The sequence below is a fragment of the Bombyx mandarina genome, chromosome 26 (assembly GCF_030267445.1).
Source record: "Bombyx mandarina strain Sakado chromosome 26, ASM3026744v2".
In the NCBI taxonomy this organism is placed as follows: Eukaryota; Metazoa; Arthropoda; class Insecta; order Lepidoptera; family Bombycidae; genus Bombyx; species Bombyx mandarina.
In genome coordinates this window covers 8,276,620-8,289,748 of record NC_143232.1, presented here as the reverse complement: position 1 = coordinate 8,289,748, position 13,129 = coordinate 8,276,620, and positions in this window count along the sequence as shown.

Genomic DNA, 13,129 nt, shown 5'->3' with positions numbered 1-13,129 from the left:
ATGTATGTAATTTTAATTAATTGAATCACCAGTGTAATTTAGATTGAATATAAACACTATCGTGGTTCTCAACAAGTTTGTGAATTAAAGATGATCAGTTTTAAAAATTATCTGAAGAATTATTCCAGATGATCCCCTCATCTCCTTTTTATCATCGCACCTACCGCCATCGGAGCAGAGTTCATCCTTATTATCTGGAACCAAAGATCTTTTTTGCCACGTACCATCTGGCTTTGGAATGAACTCCCCTCCACGGAGTTTTCCAAGCGCTATGACATGTCCTTCTTCGAACGAGGCTTGCGGAAAATACTGGATGGTAGGCAGCAGCTTGGCTCTGCCCGTGGAGTTGCTGACGTCCATGAGCGACGGTGACCACTTACCATCAGGTGGGCCGAATGCTCGTCTGCCTACAAAGCCAATAAAAAATAATTATGCAACAATTGAAAACGAATTAATTCGATTTTGACCTCATAAAATCTGGAATTTTATTTTATTAAACCAATAATAAGTTGTAAGGCCAATAGTTTCAATGATTAAATTCCAGAAATTTTGAAGTTTATGTTGGCTACACCATGTTGACATTTCGACTGTAATGCCAGAATGAAAAAAAAATATTTTTATATATTTCATTATCTGTTTTAATAATATTCTGTTGTTTATATCATATAATTATTAAACAGAATTTAATAACAAAAGTGTCAAGCAATTTTCATGTTTAAACTTCACATAAAAATAATAATTTTAATTGCCCGCCACCTAGTGCTTTGTAACGTAAACTTATTTATCAAACCTACCCTTTTGACAGATGGCTCTGTATGTATTTAAATTTATCTTGTGTTAAGATTTAAAAAAAACTAAACAATATTTGAAATTGTTCAAAGCAATAATGTCCACGAATTTTTCATCATTTTTCTAAATGGATAGAGGATCACACTGTTTTCTTGTAGCTAGTTTTACTACTAGTAGATGCCAGAGGCCATTTTTATCACGTGAATGCCACTACCTACTCTAAGATACAAGGTTGAATCTTTGTGTTTATAGTTTAATGGAACCGACTTCATTACTATGTATCAGACTATGTATCAGAATTCTGAAACCAGAATGTTTGATTGCTCCGTGGTAGAAGAATTACGAGGAATGGAACCTTCCTTCATTCACAACACATCCTACCTGTGTGTTTAATGCGAGTTTTTGAACAGTGTTCTTAGCGGCAAACGTAGGCAAAGGCTCCAACTCCATACAAATTTGAGTTAACTTTTACGCTATCGAGAACAGTAATAAACTCGTAATGAGCACACAGTTTCTTAATTGTTTATACTACTAATAGACGCCCAGCGGTCGAAATTCGATCATAATCATTAATTTAAATTAAAAGTTTGAACATTATTATGGTTCTATCGTCAAACACTGTATTGCTTCTATGATCACAGATTTCGCCAAGGCTTACACTATAGACAAATAGGCAATGTTGAAAACAAATTATTAATCTATTTTCAATTTGACGACAGACTTTAAACATTAAACAAAAGAATATATACCTATGCGTGGTGCGTCAAATACATGGTAGTGTGTGTAATGTTTTTTTTATTGATTTAATGTATTATTCATGCGTAATAAAAAAAAATTGTATTCTGCACAGGAGTGCAATCTAAAGATCCTTCTTTAGATTATGTGTGGAAAATTTCATAGTTACTCCTCTGTCGGCGCAATTTTTGTGAAAAGGGGTAAGTACCTACCTATAAAGTTTTTGCTTCACGAATCAATATAATATAGATAGATAGATTTTATTATTGTTTAGTATAATATGTTGATGATATGCAGTTTTGCCAATAAAACTATTTGTAAAATATTACTTAACTCTTACATGAAAAAAATTAGGTGGATATGAAAATACAAATTAGGTAGGTATACACCTATGATAATCTAAATCTAATATTTATTTTCGAATTTAGATAATTGAGCGAACACTCGTGTTTGTTTTTGGAACAATGTCAATGTGGTTACAAAATAAACTATTGCATCCACGAATACTTCCGTCAGGTCTATTAACTTTAGATTTTTCAGATTTTCATCTATAGATGAACACTGAGTTAAAGAAAAATTCTTTCAGACATCATCATTCTTTTGCCCTTCTCCCAGTCACCTGAGGTCCGCACAATATGTTTTCTCCTTCCATACTTCTCTATCATATACCATTTCTTCGCTTTTACACATAGGTATCGTGTTTCACACAATCCATCCATTTTTTCATAGGTCTACCTCTTCCTCTAAAGCCTTCCACATTAATAGTTTAAGCTGTCTTAACAACCCCATGGTCATTTCGTCTCATGACACGTCCATACCATCTAATACGCGCTCTTTTCAGCTTCTCTGTCACAGGTGCCACTTCCAGACTTCCTCTAACATATTCATTCCGTATTCTATCCGTTCTCGTTACTCCACACATTCATCTCAACATTAGCATCTCTGCTGTATGCAATCGCCTTTCATCCGCCACTTTAGTGGTAGCTTGGGAAAATTCCTTTTGTTGTATTTGCAAGTTGTAATTTGCGTAATTACTGGCGGCCCTCTAGTGAGTCCGCACGGATAGGTACCCACCTTGGGATATAAGTTCTAAGATCTCAAGTATAATTACAACGGCTGTCCCGCCCTTCAAACCGAAACGCATTACTGCTTCACGGCAGAAACAGGCAGGGCGGTGGTACCCACCCGCGCGGACTCTCAAGAGGTCCTACCACCAGTAATAGTTCGTTCCTTCCAGAAATTCCTTCATATATCAAGCTGAATTCAAAGCCGAAATAAACATAATTCGTTTTCAATTATACAGCAGGCAACGGCTCGACCGTGCCCTTGGCGTTTCTGTTGTCAAATGACGGCAAAAGAATATTCCAGATAATGTATTTTGAGTCGGTTAATTAAAAAGCTAAAACAACAACCACAATTTACCTACAAAAAAAACATAATAGTTAATGACCACAAATTCTTACGTACAGATAAACAGAAATTTCTACAAAAACACTAAAGTGTTCGCTTGAACGCGATTTCGACGAAATTTTATTCGAGTTTTTACGTACCTACCTAAACATTTTCAGTAATGTGTATCACACATGCGACGCTCGTAATGTTTTCGATTGTAACCAGAATTCGTTGGTTTGTTAAACGATATTTCGGACGGGCTTTTGCGACATAGTTTTCATTGTACCATGATATTTTCTGGATATTTTGACGTGATAACATCTTATAAATCGATGCGCACCGACTGCACGCACGAAAAAGTGTCACGTTCCGCCTGAGCCTGAGCGTGAACGCGAGAGAGAGGCACGATCGGCGTTGGTCTGTGACACATTTATCTCTATTCTCAAGTGATGTCAGATCTGGTAAACCGGTCATCGTTCTCGTCGAACCCGTCGCTTGCGATGAAGGGCTCGACGAGTGAATTAACCCTCAGATACAGCCCACCGCATTTCCGATCCGGTGGTAGATTCTGCGAAGCACTGCTCTTGCTAGGGTTCGTGTTAGCAACGTCGTCAGGTTTGAGCCCCGTGAGCTCACCTACTAGTTAAGGTTACGCTGAAACAGCCTCTTAAGGCTTAGTTAAGAAAAAAAAGCTAGCAGATCGAATAGTTCTGTTGCTTACGTTATCACGTAAAGCTATCGTCCGTAAACAGACTTTACAGAATCATTATATATTTTTTGGGTCATAAGGCCAAGCCTCGTCCATTAGATTTCCCTACCTAGGCGACACGTGGAGTACGTAGGTCTTGACTAGCCGCAGATTTTGGTAGCGTACCGCGGGCCCAAGGATGTTTTAGAACCCTACCCGCCAAACTATTTGCAGTGTCTCCCATGACGTCCGATCTCTGCTTGGGGCAAGAACCCGGGCAGAGTAGGGGTTCCCGCGGTCAACATTACAACCCGAACTTCCACTAGTGTTGCTAGACGCCTCGCTGAGTCAGAACCGGCCTGCTGGCTTGTTCCTCCACGATCGTCGTGTCGTAATTTAAATATTTTACTGTTTTTAATTATTGCATCTCAATCATAGCGAACTTTTTTGACGAGGATAGTAACCGGTGCTTGAGAATCCTAAAAGCACCGAGAATTAATCCGGGGGATCCGACAAGGCATGTTTTGGATGATGGCGGCTTTGCGTTGCCCCGTCGCCTGGTCGGATATATTACTAAAGGTGGCCACAATAAGAGGGTTATCGTTCCGAGCCACTATTTCGACGAAGCTTTCCGACGCTGCCTTCAGCTTACTTTCCTTTGCCTCGAAGGTAGAGATGTTCGTTGTTGGAAAAACATCGATGATGGCATCGATAGCAGAACATCGATTCTCGATCGATTAAACACAAATTATCGATGTCAACCAACAATCGATGTTTTATTCGAACATTGATCAATTAATAAGACCAATCTATACTAATATATAAATTTACAGTGGTTTTTACGGACATTCCGTTATAACTACTGAATCATCCGATTGACTTGAAACTTGGTATCCATGTAGAAAATACATGTTCTTAATGGATAGGTGTTGGACTCCCTAATAGGTAATAATGACAACAAATAATAATGTTAATTTTTAATGCGCAGCGAAGCGGGCGAGTACGGCTAGTACAATCATAAAATCACAACGTTTTTATAGTTCAAGAAAATGAAAAATAAATTGAAGATATCAGGGCATACGTACACGTTATAAGCTCCAATACTTTTTGTCAACTGACTGTAAAAATAATAACTTGGAAAACGCAGATCCTTTCAACCTATTGCGCTGTTGATATTGTGTTGAACCAGCCAGCTGAATTTCAATATATATCCGTGACATCGATGTTACGATGTTTTATATAATGTAATATCGATGTTAAAACATGGATGTTTTGTGTTTAGTATCGATGATCATCGAGCACACCTACTCGAAGGGCAGTGTTCCAACTCCAGGTATACAAAATTGAGTTAACTTTAACGTGATCGAGGAGTTAAAAAATTCGCACTAAGGACATATTATTATGTCCTTTAGCCGGTATCCCTTTTTCTAATAACTAATTAATGCCCATTAATGTATGACTCCAACTATAAAGGTTCATATCGAATACAATTACAATCCGGATTTAAATATTCGCTGTTTGTATCGCGGGCGCCATCTTTGCCGAGAAGCAGCTGTTTTCTTGTGAGTTCCGATTTGAAAGATCTCACAGTTATATTCATTGATAGAACACATTTTCACTCGATAGAAGTTAAAAAACTCTCACTAAGCACACTAAGTAGCTCATGGACGCTAAATCCACCAGATCATCAGCAGTACGTATTTATTGATATTAACGATTGTATTCGATATTTTGACGGGCATTTTGGCGCTGAAGCCAACCTACCGAGACATAGGTAAACATTATTTTCCAAGAGATCGAAATTTCACTCGAATTTAAGCTTGTTTGTAGATGTCCATATGACAACTATTTAGTGGAGACAGGAATTGTATTTCTACGAATTCATGCTGATTAGACTCGTTTTATCAATTTTCTCTTACTATTTTTTAATTACATATTTCCAAGAATAACATAATTACTGCGTTTCCAAAAATCTTAAAACCGCCATCTTGCGTACCTACATCAAAAAGGACCCGAGTCCGCAAAAAAAAAAAAAACAAAATATAATTTAAACATGGAACACGCCTCGTCGCGTAAAAAAAATTGGTAAAAATCGGTCCCCAACGCAAGCAGCTTTGCATTGTCCAAGGTCAGTGGCATTGTACAACGAGTGCATTGGCCAAAGACTGCACGCCGCGAAAAATACACGCACACAAATAAAATGCTCACGAATACATCCACCGAATAAGTATGCACGCAGACCGCGGCCAAAGACTGTCCGAATTGCAACACAAAGACTACGGGTGACAGATAGGACAGTCAAATATAGTCGTAGATTCGGTTTACCTACGCTTTAAAAAATATATGAAACTATACATAGGCAACTAAGATGTCATGATCATAGTTATTTTCGTCTACTTTTGTACCTAAAGTACCTAATCAATTATTACACTTGGTAGTTTTATGTCAAGACTCGAAATTGTGATAATAAATCCAAATGCTTAGGTATTATTTTACATAGCGCGAATGTTTTTCAATGGTTTCCTGAGAGGTTTTTTGTCAAAATTTGATGATAGGAGTCCGATTTTGACGAAATACTAAAATCGGGTGAAAATGGTCATGACTGAATTGTTAGAACGTGAATACCGGTAATACAGATATGAGGTGTCAATCCTGTAAAGGCTGTTCTACCTTCCAAACGGGAAGATGACTATTTCGCGGCAGAAATAGGCGAAAAAGGTACTTACTCGTATAGCTTTACAATATGCATATCAATTAATACACTATACCACCATGTAAAGCATTGAAACTGTCAACACTCTGTTCTTAATAAAGATCCAGTTCTTTCTGGAACTCGTCTGGTAGTAAGCGATAAGCCAAACGAAAAATGTTCCTCATTAAAGAATTAGTGAAAATTTAGTATTCTATCAAATCAATGCCTTCAGTTTCAAGCTTTAATCAGATTAGATTGGAAAACGTTTCGTCTCGTAGACATTGTCAAAAACAGAAAAACCTCTGAATCGTTACTCTGTGAGAAGAAAAAAGAAACGACAACATCAAGTACCCGAATTACATACGAACGCACACATACGCAACAAGTCAAGAGCAAGCGGCTAAGGTCAGGGTTATACTTTCGGCCGCTATTCGGGTATTTTCGGACGTTTTCGGTTTCGTTCGGTGCCGGCGCAGGCTCAGGGTTCAGCGCTGGGCGGCTTCGACGTTTTTTTTTTACTATTTATCTTCATCGAATGGTAGCATTGTTAGTTTTCGAACGTGCCATTTGAATGTAAATAATGTAAAGCTAATGTTTTAGGTATCTTATGGTTGCGTTCGAAAATGTGATTCGAAAATTAAACTCTTTTTATAATGCCATACCGATATTTTTAGGTTAAGTTTAACGTTTTTAAATTAACTTTTTAAAAGTGTAGGCTTATCGTAGTTTAGTTAATTCCGGTTTAGTGTACAGAGTTTAATCCAGAATTAATTTATGCAATTCTTTATATTTTTCTAATGAAATACGTACGATTCACATCTGCGGTGAAGGAATAACAACTTGTAATAAACCCACAAAAATTAGAAGTTGCATAAAAACTGGTGGTCTTGTGAACCCACACGGGTAGGGACCGGCGTCCTGCCTATATTTCTAGCGTGAAGTACCAATGTGTTTCGGCTTGAGGGATGCCACAGCCATTGTGCTTTAAAAAGTGAGATTTAGGACTCGCGTCTCAAGATGGCTATAGTCTCTGGTATTTAATACCAGGCGGGCCGTGCTGCGTACCCTTGTCAAAAACACAAGTCTCTCAGTGTGTCTGTTTAAAATATTTTGAACCGAAAGAAAGTACCTACCTATTATAAAGAGAATAATACTTGCTACTTCATTCGAAGGTATAGTAAATTTGTATGCGAATTGTGGTCACATTGCTCCTGTCAGGAATAATTGCCGAATTGTACACGATACAACGGCTTTAGTTTTTTTTTGGCGCCATCCTCAGGCGCCATTTTGATTTGCTTCGAAGTTTTTGATTCGTCGCGTTAAGTCAGATACGAAAGAAATCATATCTTATGGAATGTAAGAAAATGAATTAAAATTACATTCTCGGTCTAGGTACTAATCGTACTAGGTACTAATAGGTACTAATCGATTCAGATTTAATTCCTAATAGCACAATCATAGTATACTTAAAGCGGTTTCTTAATGTTTATTTAGATTTTAATATAATAAATTAATTCGTTTAGTTCTTGTTTTTAAAACAGCGCTTTTGGTAATAAACACAAAATACTTCTGACTTCAATATACCTACTGCAGATATACCTACATAAACAATTATAAGATTTAATCTCACATTTACCATTACTATCGTATTGTTTCCAACCTATTTTTGTTTTCATGTTGCTAGTATCGTCGATATTTTAATATTGTGATAACTAAAATATTATCGAATCTTTTATATAAAATGTAGGTAGGTATATTAACTTTTTAATTTATTTGTACATAGAAAGAACTAGGTTCAACTGGAATATTCTTCTTTAGTTTTGATAACATATCGACACTTGAAAGGCAAACGTGACTAAGCGACAATGCGTGAACTTTACAGTAGACTAATTTAAAGTTGAAGTACTTGAAAACAAAATTTATTTTAACGAATCTAGCTTTAGTAGAATCTAGCTAGTAGCTGTAGGATTGAAATGATTTTAATAGACCTAGAAATATTATTTTTTTGCGCATCGAATATGGTTATTGCCTATCATTTATGTACAAAACAGTTATTGTCGCTTAGTCACTTTTGCCTTTCAAGCGTCGATATGTAGATGATTTCATTACTTAAAAATGGTACATATTGTTTTAATATCGACGCTTGAAAGGCAAACGTGACTAAGCGACTATGCGTGAACTTTACAGTAGACTAATTTAAAGTTGAAATACCTGAAAACAAAATTTATTTTAACGAATCTAGCTGGTAGCTTAGGATTGAAATGATTTTAATAGACCTAGAAATATTATTTTTTTGCGCATCGAATATGGTTATTGCCTATCATTTATGTACAAAACAGTTATTGTCGCTTAGTCACTTTTGCCTTTCAAGCGTCGATATGTAGATGATTTCATTACTTAAAAATGGTACATATTGTTTTAATATCGACGCTTGAAAGGCAAACGTGACTAAGCGACTATGCGTGAACTTTACAGTAGACTAATTTAAAGTTGAAATACCTGAAAACAAAATTTATTTTAACGAATCTAGCTGGTAGCTTAGGATTGAAATGATTTTAATAGACCTAGAAATATTATTTTTTTGCGCATCGAATATGGTTATTGCCTATCATTTATGTACAAAACAGTTATTGTCGCTTAGTCACTTTTGCCTTTCAAGCGTCGATATGTAGATGATTTCATTACTTAAAAATGGTACATATTGTTTTAATATCGACGCTTGAAAGGCAAACGTGACTAAGCGACTATGCGTGAACTTTACAGTAGACTAATTTAAAGTTGAAATACCTGAAAACAAAATTTATTTTAACGAATCTAGCTGGTAGCTTAGGATTGAAATGATTTTAATAGACCTAGAAATATTATTTTTTTGCGCATCGATTATGGTTATTGCCTATCATTTATGTACAAAGTAGTTATTGTCGCTTAGTCACGTTTGCCTTTCAAGCGTCGATATTATCTGTGTTTATGTCGAAGAAATGAATGAAATCATCACAGCGCGTCACTATACTAAACTTATATTGTAAACTAGCTGAGTTCCACGATGTTATCCGCGGTTATTTTCGTACAGCGGGTGACGCCGCGGGGCGAAGCTAGTTTAAAAAAGTAGCCTAAGTTACTCCTTATATCAACAGCTACCTATCAGTGAAAGTACCGTCAAAATCGGTTCAGCCGTTCCAGAAATTAGCCGGAACAAACAGACAGACAAAAATTGTAAAAAATGTTATTTTGGTGTACTACCTATGTACCGTATCTATATATTAATACGTGAAGCAAAAACTTTGTATCCCTTTTTACGAAAATTGCGCGGACGGAGGAGTATGAAATTTTCTACACTAATAGAGAATATAGAGAAGAAGTGCACAATGGTAATATTTTTTTAAAATAATGCCTTAAAGATACATTAAATCAATAAAGAAAACATTACACACACTACATACCCTGTATTTGACGCACACGCTCATGCATACTATTTATTGTCAAACTTTTGTTCTTGACGTATGTGGTCAAATTGTGAATAGTTTAAATATTGTTTGTCTTTATTCATATTTTTTTATAGTGCAGTCTTGGCGAAATTTGTGATTATCTATACTAATATTATAGAGAGGAAAGATTTGTTTGTTTGTTTGTATTAATAGGCTCCGAAACTACTGAACCGATTTGAAAAATTATTTCACTGTTTGGAAGCTACCCTATTCCCAAGTGACATAGGCTATAATCTTTTTTGAAAAAATTAGAGATCCTTACTAAAACTCCAATAATGTAACCCAAGGTGTAAAAAAATTACCTAAATATTCTTTACATGGCGTGCCCTCCGAAAACTATTGATGATAGAATAAAATAATGTACTACGACTTTGTAGAACACATTATTATTTACTAAAAGTGTCGCCACAGCATATATCTAACTATTATAGTTATGCCGCAATAAGTGTTATTTTAATTAAAAAATAATAAAACAACGTCAAATGTTGTTGAAATTTTTGTTAAAGACCCGAGCGGAGCCGGATCGGGCCGCTAGTAGAAGTATAAAATACAATTATAATAGTGTACAAACTTACAATTCCAATTAATTATAGTCGAATTTCGACTACTGCGGGACCTCTAGTATATATGCATAGGTATGCATGTAGTAAAAAGCGGTTATTTCAATATTACAAACAGACACTCCTATTTTATTTATATGTATATCTAGATGTGAAGGCTTGGATGTTTTTGTTCGATTACGTATTAAGAACTGTGACCGGCATTGGATTTAATTTGGCACAAAGTTAGCTATCATGGTACACGAATCCGGATCGGATGCGATCTGCTATAACGCTTAAACGCGACAGAGTGTTCACTGTTTCGTGATTCTATGTACCCTGTGTGCTCAGTGCGAGTTTTTTAACGTTCTCGATAACGTAAAAGTTAACTCAAATTTGTATGCAGTTGGTGGGTAGGACCTTTTGTGAGTCCGCACGGGTTAGTACTACCACCCTGTTTATTTCTGCCCTGAAGCAGTAATGCGTAACGGTTTGAAGGGTGGGGCAGCCGTTGTAACAATACTTGAGACTTTAGAACTTATACTTATACTTCACTGGAGGTAGGACCTCTTGTGAGTCCGCACGGGTAGGTACCACCACCCTGCCTATTTCCGCCGTGAAGCAGTAATGCGTTTCGGTTCGAAAGGTGGGGCAGCCGTTGTAACTATACTGAAACCTGAGAACTTATATCTCGAGGTGGGTGGCGCATTTACATTGTAGATGTCTATGGGCTCCAGTAACCACTTAACACCAGGTGGGCTATGAGCTCGTCCACCCATCTAAGCAATGGAAAAAAAGTTGGAGCACCGCCCCTAGCGGCAAAGGTTCCAACTCCATACAAAGTTGAGTTAGCTTTTACGCTACCGGGGGCCGAAGGAGGGCGTTTGTCCAGCTCCGGTCCCTATGAGGAGGCAGTCTCCTCCCGATGATGGTCATGGGGCGACCTAAGGGGGTTGAGACTGCGCGGCACGCTACCGTCACTCTAGCGCGCTGGCACCAGGAGGACGGGACGACGCGTCGGCGGCTGCGAACTGCGATGCGGTCCGCATTTTCGTCGTCACTGTCGTCGCCGAACTGTGGAAGAGAAACCCGGTCGGCAGTGTATCGCGTTCCGACCCGGCAGGCTGGTTCTGGCCCGGGCGGCCTGGTAGGGCCGCCGTACCGCGGAGACCGACGTCGTTGGTCGTCGACTATCGCCTCGACGACCCGTTGGTCGGGCGTCCTCGGGGTGGCGCCGCGTGTCTGGTTGTAGTGTTGACCTACTTTGACCGGGTTCTGACCCCGGACGGAGATCGGACGTCGGGTGTAAGATTGCAGGGGAGTCGTTTAGTGGGTGGGCCCTAAAATCCTTGGGCCCGCTGTCTGCTCTCAACACCTGCAGATCGTTGAGTCTCAAATACCGAGTTAAAGGCTAACTACAAGTGATATCAAACGCAATAACCAGTAAGGTTTAGGTAATATACAAAATCCCGATAAATCTACCCATACTGGGACATTATTAGGGAATATTCTCAATATTTTAAACAGCAGATGTCGTATTTCATGTTCAATTCGAATCCCGACCTTGCGACCGAATGGTCCGCCTTCAGGCGACGAACATAATACAGCTCTTCAACTACAAGAAATACGCTATTTGCGGTTTAAAACTACACAATTATGTATGAGTCTTGGAGTTTTGTGGTTTTTTTTAAAATTAAATTGGCATTTGGACGTTGAACTGTCAAATTGGGAAGACAAACCGCTGTATATTTTAGCAATTAGCATAATTATGTATTAGTGTTCGCCCGGTGATCGAAATTCGACTAAGCACTGAGACCAGATTTAGAACCAGTTTTAGTTATTACAGTCCATATTTTCTTAACTAAAATTAATTAATCGAAATTTTCGAGGTTACATCACAGAACATAAGATATTTGACAGATGCCTAAATCTCGCTTACATTTACAAGATAAGCTCGCATATAAACTCTTACAAGTCTGAACAACAACCTTAGAAATAAGGTGACACTCTACAAAACTTGCATACGCCTCGTCATGACCGTAGGCATGGCGGTAGTTCTTTTGACGTTCAACAAGTATGTACTTTCATTTATGTTGAATAATTTTTTTTTGATTTGATTTATTTGATTTGATTTGACCTATGCAAGTGTAGTTTTTGCTCACGCGGCCCGCACTAACTTGACACCCCTTCAAACTATATCCCGCTTTTGCAGAATAGCCGTCGGAGCCCCGTGGTTTGTCAGGAACATCGACCGGCACGACGACCTGGACCTAGAGTCAGTAAGTACCTACAGTCGGCATCAGTGCGCCACTTCGATAAAGCGGCACGATACGTCATCCTGTCGCTTGCGACGAAGGGCTCGGCGAGTAAAGTAACCCACAGACACAGCCCACTGAGTTTCTCGCCGGATCTTCTCAGTGGGTCGCGTTTCCGATCCGGTGGTAGATTCTGCAAAGCACTGCTCTTGCTAGGGCTAGTGGTAACATATTCTCTTAGGTTGAGCCCGTGAGCTCATCTATTCGTCAAAGCGTAACTGGAGTAGCCTCTTACGCTACCAGCTAATAGGTAGGGAAAGTAAGTATCTAGCTCAAAATTATAATATAAAAGTCCATTATGTGTAATTAAATAAAATTAGGAATTAAAAAGGATCTATGAATAAAACAATTTTGGATTCAACAAATGAAAGAAATTTATTGTATACAGGTTTTTTTAATAGTCGCATTCTCACACACCTGCCATATAACGTAAGATATAAACACCTATACATAGAGGACACAGTACGATTGAAGAGAAACATGTTCCGGCATCC